Source organism: Euprymna scolopes, chromosome 1, assembly GCF_053919585.1.
Source record: "Euprymna scolopes isolate OS-2025 chromosome 1, ASM5391958v1, whole genome shotgun sequence".
Lineage (NCBI taxonomy): Eukaryota > Metazoa > Mollusca > Cephalopoda > Sepiida > Sepiolidae > Euprymna > Euprymna scolopes.
In genome coordinates this window covers 13,498,804-13,507,542 of record NC_136482.1, presented here as the reverse complement: position 1 = coordinate 13,507,542, position 8,739 = coordinate 13,498,804, and positions in this window count along the sequence as shown.

Sequence of the window (8,739 nt, the reverse complement as noted above, 5' to 3'; positions counted from 1 at the left end):
TTCTTAATGCACTTTTGCCAGGAATTCAATGCCGCAAGTCTGTTTCTGACACACGTCCATGTCAAGGGTTGCTTTCTTAGAGTCTCACGCCGTCAATATCTGCAACAGAGAGATGAAACTTTCAGATCATGAATGCATAAGTTCAATTATCATAACAATGCAATTTGTAATCCGGTCCTGATTCCATAAAATTAGGAGGAATTACATTTGGAACGCCTCTTGTAGACTTGTTATTTTGGGGGCTTGAAATGGTTTTTATTGGTTGGAAAATATTTTGAGTTGACATGTTTCTGTGAAAACTTACTTTAGGAAGTTGGTGAGCAGAGTGAATCGAAACGAAACGGGGGAAAGAAAGAGAATGACTTATTAGAACCATTTGTTTCTTAGCGTTCATTCGAATCACTTTGCGATTCAGTCACAACAAATTACATGAAGCAAATTTGATGATGATGATGATGATGATGATGATGATGATGATGATGATGATGATGATGATGATGATTCAAATTTGATCGCTTGTTTACCTTGCGATAACAATTATTTCATCATTAAATTTTTCTGGCAAAGTTTGGCGGGCATAAAGTGCACATTTAGCTAAGTCGCAATTCTTTGTGCAAAATAAACAAAAGACAACAACCAGGAATTATTTCTGCGATTGTTATAGCGTTGTGAAATTTAAGCTAAAGTCAGAAATAAATTATAGATTTCTCCTCTAAAGCAAATTGTTTATTGCATGTTTTGTCTCCTGGCAATGCTTTGTCAGAAGTCATAAAGCAATAAACAAACGGGAAAGAAAGGGGGGAAAAATCATGAACAACAACAAAAAACTGAAGACGTTGTTCTATTTTTAGGTCAAGTTGAATTGTTTGGGAAAATCGCGGGAAACAAAATAGAAGTGGGCGACAGGAAGAGAAAACAATTACGAATCTACGTTGCTCACTCGCAGTTTCGTTACTTGCATTGCATTTCTTCAAACTATTATCCTCATCAATGCTTCTGCATTCGGAGAGTACATTAGCAGAAACACACACACACATACACACGCAAATACGTGTGTGTGTGTGTGTGTGTGTGTGTGTGTGTGTGTGTGTGTGTGTGTGTGTGTGTGTGTGTGTGTGATTATTGTGTAGTTGTGGTTTCCTAGATGTTAATCCAATGGAACTCCGGTGTTTATAAAATAAAGCTCAATGACAAGCTCCTCGATCAGCTATCCGCTTCTCGTGTATGGCCTATACCTGTCACTAAAAGGCATCCCGTGTCTGTAGTGGACTGACTGGTGATCCGATCTATGATACCGAACATAAAATTTAGTGAGAAAAAATTAGATCCAGACACAGACATTCACAGACATAGACAGAAGTATAAACATCTGGTAATTAGATACAAAGGACATGTGCAAACACAGTGAACAAAAATACATCTGTTCACTAAATAAACAGTACATGAAACCATGTACTATAGGATGCGTGGTTATATTTGTTGCATAGGCAAAATCCTGGTGTGGGCGTTGCAGTTCTGGATGTCCAAAACTATTATATTAACTAGTCTGAATTGAAATTGTCAGATAGACAGATGGTCAGCGAATTTAAGAAATCGATCATGGCAATTCTGTGTACTCACAAACGAGCCATGTAAATATACCATTATGTTTTTATCATCATTTTTAAGCACAGCACTAATGTACAACAAATCAGGTATAGTGTATGCAGAACTAACTTTTGTATAAAATAATACCATGAAGTTTATATGTAAAGGAAAAAAAAAACAATATCTTCTTAAATTTATATATAAAAAAATAATATCATTTAATAGTACTAAGTAAATTGTTCATGTACTTATTCCCCTTTTAACCCAAAACTTTTTTCTTCTTCTTTTAAGTTTCTCAGTTAATGAAAGAAGAATTGTGCAGAAATAATTTATGTATTAAACTTTTATAAGCATTATTTTTACTTATACGGCTCACCGTTTCTTGCCAGATCACCAAAGTTAAACAACATTGAGCCTGGCCAGTACCAGATGGGCGACCATTTAGGAACGTAAGACACTTGTTATTTTTTTTTTATTATTCAATTTTCACCCCAAACAAGACACAGTGCCACTTTAAAGTAGGGGGCTACTATCGGGGACATAATTTGAAGGGGCACTATGAAGGGAGATGAGCAGCAAGATGCTTGTTCACATTGCACTTGAATTTCTGCATATCAGTACACTTGGGAAAGCAGAATCCCGGAAGGGAGTTCCAAAGACTTGCAGTTCTGAGGAAGCAACTATTGGAGTAAAAGGCTTTCTTACACCTAGGGATCTCTACTGTAAAGGGGTGGGACTTAGTTGCTAGTCGGGTTTGTCGGGGGTAGTCACATCGAGGAGGTAAAAGTGCTTGTAGTTCGTCAGAGCAGCCACCATTAAAGTATTTGTAGAACAGGCAGAGGGACACAACATTCCGTCGATGGAACAGAGGCTGAAGCTTAGATGACAGTTCAGGACCTATCAGGTTAGCGACTCTCTTCTGAACCCTTGAGAGACAAGCAGCAGATGCACCAGCCCAAATGTGACAACAGTACTCCATACATGGGCGAATAGTGGCCTTATAGAGGTACAGGATACTTTCAGGCGTAAGTAGCATTCTAGCACGGTAGAGAGAGCCCACCTTCCTTGCAGCAGCCTTGGCAATGCTCTCAATGTATCTATTCCAGTTCATGTTCCCTGTAAACGTTAGGCCGAGGAGTTTAAAAGATGTACTTTCAGGTAATGTGTTCTTGGCTATTACTATTGGTGGTAGAGAAGGTTTCTTGTAGTTATTGAAGGAAACAAGTTTAGTCTTGGTAGCATTGAATGTGACCATCCATTTTGTATCCTCATTCCACTACAGATTTGAGGTCATCTTCTAATGTGATCTCTGCTTATTTCAACATTGTTTCCAGTCGTCTCGAACTTATATACTTGCAACTGGAATTAAAACAGTGCCGACTCAGGAGAGGTGTGGTTGGAGATAGTGTAACTTTTGCCACAAAAATTTCCCATGTAGACATCCTTCAGTGCGTATCCATAGTCTGAAAAGACAGAACGGAGCCGTGTTTTTTACTTTATGTGTTATATTTTTACATTCTTGGTATACACTATTAACCTGTATCTATGTTTTACTTTAAAAAGCATATCACTATCAAGCAGTTTGTGGCCTGCACAGAAAAGATGGATCGATACTTTTGAACTTTCTTGAGTGGAATAATTTCGTTTTGTTTAATTTAGGTTTTTATTACTACAATGTTACCTTTTTTTTTTTTTAAATAAGATCAAAATTGTACATTTGCAGATTAAAACCTATCACTTAATTCCTCACCGCAAAAAAAAAAAATGAGATTCTACCTTTTTAACTGATGATGATGATGATGATGATGATGATGATGATGATGATTGCTACTTGGGTCTAAGAATCTTTTGATTGATTATACGGATGCTTTGATCGGTCGGAGTGCTGGGTGTGTTGCTCCGTCCGGCAACAATTTGAAGAGAAAAGGTTCACATTGAATGACCGTGAGAGAGACAGAGCATTCAGAAATATATGCTTCCATGGACGACAATAATTTTCAATTAGTGGACAGCCTAAAAAATCATTGAACACTTACCAAACAGATACATAAAACATAGAAGGGCTATGGGGTCATACAAAAAATAAAAATGAATAAAATGAAATCCGGCATAGCATTCAACTATAGATGCTACACTTTTCTTCTGACAAAGTCATAACGACAAGTTGCTGCTAGATGTTTTTGTCATAATTTCTAGCAAAGATTCATGGAGTAAAGGTGCGGTCGGTAAAGACAGAGATGGCCTGAGAACAAGAAGAAATGTATCCATTATATTGCAGGTTGCTACTGGTACAACACTTTGATGAGATTTGATTGATTGGCTTGTAGGTTTTTCACCCTGTAACAGAGCAGGTATAGGTGCATGTGACAAAATATTAGCAGCAGCTGCTGTTTAAGCGTATATGCAAATTAGCAAGTGTGCACACGCTTGCATCACAATAAAAGTAGAGGAAAAAAAAAGGACAGCATGTGCTCAAAACAGAAGCAAGTTGTGCACCGGGCAAGATGAACGTGTAAAGTCGAGGGTGAGAAAGCGCTGGTTGGGGTGACGAGGAGAATGACTTTATAAAAAAAAAAAGCACAAGTATGTGCGAAAGGACTTTTGGAAATATAGTGAAATGCATTATTTTGAAGGAACCACGACTAAATGCTTTTCATATGTACTTAAAAAAAAAAAGAAGGTACTAAGTCGGATTTTTATTTATTTCCTACTTAATTTTGTTTGTTTGTTCCTGCGACGTTTCAATACGAGTTATGATGTTCAAGGATCAAACACATGGTTTTGTTAGAGGTAAATGGATTAGCACAACAAGGGCTAAGATGTTCAGAGTAGAAGATCGTAATTAATGTTTTTGAAAAAATTATCGAAAGTGTTCTCATTATGAATTTGGCATCACAAAAATTCACAAATATGGAAAGTGTAGCATCTATGATCGAATGCCATGGATTTTATTTTATTTTATTTATTGCATAAACCCATAGCCCCTCTATGTTCTTTACGTGAAACCCATTAAGCAAATTCCCAAAGTCTACAGGATGGTTCAGTGCTTTTTCTCTCAGACGGCCATTCAATACAAATATGATCACAATAAATAAATAGAGAAAAATATAAAAAATTTAAATATCTGATACAAATGAACGAGTTAGTATTGCGTTCAAAAATTACTTGGCATCGGTAAGGGGAGATAATACAAAACGGAGAATAACCAAAACGAAATTGAAACAAAGGAAGTTCAATATCAGCCGATAAAAGTTCTCCATCTTTTCAGATCTACACATGGGGAGTAAGTATTTAGCATTGATTAAGTGTATTTTACTGTATTTGTTTTGTGATTAAATGTATTTTGCTTTGCCGGAAGAATTATGATACAGAATTAAATTGGCTGAAGTGTGCACAAATTTCAGTGGAGGAGTACAAGTTACTGGACTACTTGATCCAGAATTGTATAAAAAAGACGGTCTTCATACCGTCCAGATGGTAACTCTTTGAAAAGGCACATTCTTTCAACCTGACATAGTGATATGGGACAAGAAGCAGAAAGAAGCAACCTTAGTAGAAGTCCCCAATGATGCCGAATTAAACAGAGCTGAGGGGGAAAAGATAAGGAAATATCAAGGTCTTTTGTACAATATAAAAAGGTAAAAAAAAAGGAATCTCAAGAAGATCTCAACCATTCCAGTAATCATTTGTACTACTGGACTCATGAAAAACAAATGTAAAAAATTACCTGGCAATATACCGAGTGAACCAAGTGCAAGAGAAATTTAAACAATTACACATAAAGGGGCGATTCAAATCTTAAAATGATCTCTCAGTTAGAATATACGAGATAGCAGGTGAATGTTTGGCATCCAGTAGGATGCTCCATCGCCAGCTAGAAGGAACTGAGAAGAAAATTAAAAAAACAAAAAAAAAACAAGAAGATGCACTAAAAATAACTTTCCACGTTATGAAGACTTCAAAGGAGATTAGAAAGTGAAACTTGGGTTCACTTTTTAATTTCCTTATTTTGTCCTTTAGTCCTCACATTGTATAAGCAATGTTTCTGACAAAAGCAATGTTTCTGACAAAAGCAATGTTTCTGACTGTTGTGGTTGCAAGGTTGAACAATAATTAGTAAGGAAATACAATGAAGACGCAAACAACAAGAGAACGCAATAATAAGTGTATTAAAGAAAAGGTATATTTACAATATGTACAAATGACGGTGTTGAGTCAGAGAGTCTTGGTGGGAGGACATGTACGCTCTTCGGCGTCACTTCTGGTGGCATTTGAGTAAAACACACCAAGGCCAACCTAGGCTTGCCATTTATAGTGTTATGTTATTCGCATATGCAAATAAGTGGTTGCCACCACAACACCCCCCTCCCAAGATTTGAAGTCACACAGATTTCAATATCTTTTTCTTTTTGGGTTTACCATTAATGGTTCATTCACTTTTCTTTTCCTACCTGATCTTCGGGGTTCAGGTGCATTTTGAGGCGGTTCCAAATTAAAAGATTCGTATATGATATCTATGGTGTCCTCCTCTTCGACTGTTGTCATATCATCATCATCTTGGATATGACGTTTTTTTATCTGATTTAGGTGCCTTTTATGTATATTCTGTGGACCTTTAATCATGTATGTACAATCACCAATGCGTTTATCCACTACTCCACATTCCCAGTAAGATGTGTTATTTCTGTAGCACTTAAAATATACTCGATCTCCCGAGTTATATTTCTTTCTTCTCGTGTGTGTAGTGTTTCGGATAATTGCCTGCCTTGGCAATAGTTTGTCAAACGCTGATTTTACCTTTCTGGCAAACATTAGATCAGCTGGTGATATGTTTGATGGTGTACTAGGATGTGGTGTAATCCTATATACTTGCAAGAATTGTTGCAAAGCTTTTTCTGTTGGTGTTCCAATGGATTTCTTTAACGCTCGTTTTAGCGTGTCCACGAACTTTTCCGTGAGGCCGTTCGACCTTGGATGATACGGCGGAGTCGTGATGTGCTTCACTCGGAACGTGTCGCAAAATTCCTTAAACTCTGCGGATGTGAACTGCGTTCCGTTGTCAGTGACCAGTGTGTCTGGTACACCGAATCTTGCAAACAACTCGTGTAGGAACCCTATTGAGTTGTTCGTTGTTGGATTCCTGCAACGCATTACCTCCGGCCATTTTGTGAAACTATCCACTACAATTAAATAATAGTTTTCACCTACTGGACCAGCGAAGTCCATGTGGATTCTCGACCATGGTTGGTCGGTTTTCGGCCAAGGTTTGTGTACTATAGGTGGAGATTTTGCCGCTAACTGGCATCCTTTACATTTATCAATTGTTGTCGCTATGTCAGTGTCCATGTTACGCCAGTACACATAGCTTCTCATTAACGACTTCATTCGATTTATCCCCGGATGTCCTGTGTGGAAATCTCTTAACATCCTATTCTGCAATGTTTTGGGTATTACCACTCTCTCGCTGTACAGTAACACATCGTCACATATGAAGAAAACTTCCTGCACCTTTGTGTCCGTTATAATTTTCTCTTTTATGTCCTTTATATATTCGTCTTTCTCGGCTTCCCTTTTAATGTCCGACAAAGTTACGGGTAGTTCCTTAATGATGTTTGCTACCATATTTTTTACTTCAACATTTGTCCGAATTGCTGCAATGACTGATTCTTCCAGATTGTGTTTCTGTGGTATCAGTCTTGACAGTCCATCCGCATGGCAAATCTTTTTTGATGCTAGATGTTGTAGCTGGAAATCGTAATTAAGTAGTATTGTACCCCAGCACAGCAATCTATTTGCGGTGTATACCGGCAATCCTTTTTTTGATCCATAGATCGTGACTAATGGTTTATGGTCGGTTTCAAGTATGAATTGTCTACCATATAAATATCGGTGAAATTTAGTCACGGCAAAGATTATGCTCAACGCTTCTTTTTCGATTTGTGAATATGCCCTTTCGGCTGGTATCAGCGTTCTCGAAGCGTGCGCTATTGGTTTTCTAGACCCATCCGGCATAATATGTTGAATGCATGCTCCTAAGCCATAGGAGCTAGCGTCACTAGCGACGACTATTTTTAAGTTTGTGTCAAAGTGCGTTAAGAATAATTCGGATGTTAGTGCGCTCTTTATTTTGTCAAAAGCAGTTTGACATTCTTGCGTCCAGTTCCCCGGTGTATCCTTTTTAAGCAGATTATTTAAGGGGGCTCGCAAGTTATGCATTCCTTCAATAAAAGATTGGTAATAATTTGTGAGTCCTAAGAAACTCTGCAAGGTTGTTACATTATCGGGTGCTGGCATATTTTTTATTGCCGCAGATCTGTCTGGGTCTGGACGTCATCCATGTTTGTTTATTATGTGTCCAAGATACTTAATCTCGCTCATACAAAAGTCACATTTACTTTCTTTTACTTTAAAGCCGAATTCTTGTATTCGAGTAAATACTTGTTTCAAATGTTCCTTATGTTCTTCTAGGGATTTGCTCCTGACAACAATGTCGTCCAGGTATGCACATGCGCACTCAATACCACTTAGCATGGTGTCCATCGCTTGCTGAAAGATGGCAGGCGCTACTTTGATGCCAAAAGGCAATCGGTTGTATTTGTATAATCCCTTATGCGTATTGATGCATAGTATTTTTGAGCAATTCTCCTCGACCGGTATTTGCAAATACGCGTCGCTCAAGTCTATCTTGGAGAAGATATTACTCCCATTCAACTTCGTGAATATTTCCTCTGGGCTTGGTAGGGGGTAATGGTGATCTTTTAATAGGGAGTTGACCCCGGTCGAAAAGTCTGCGCACACTCTAACTTCGTCATTCTTTTTCTTTACGTATACGGTGGGGGCTGCCCACTCGCTGTGTTCTATTTTTGATAGAATTCCCGTCTGTTCCCATCTATTTAATTCTTTATCAATCTTTTCCAACCCAGCGAACGGAACATTTCGCTTTTTTCTAAAAATTGGGCTGGCGTTTTCTTTAAGTTCAAACGAGGCCTTGAATTTATTGCAGCGACCTAAGTTAGTCGTGAATGCCTCAGGAAATAATTCTTTTAAATCGTCTTTTATATTTACTGTTGTTGGAGAAGAACATTCTAATTTTTTACAGAATGTATTGATTGGCTTATCCCATAGTCCGAATTTCTCAATTAAATCTATTCC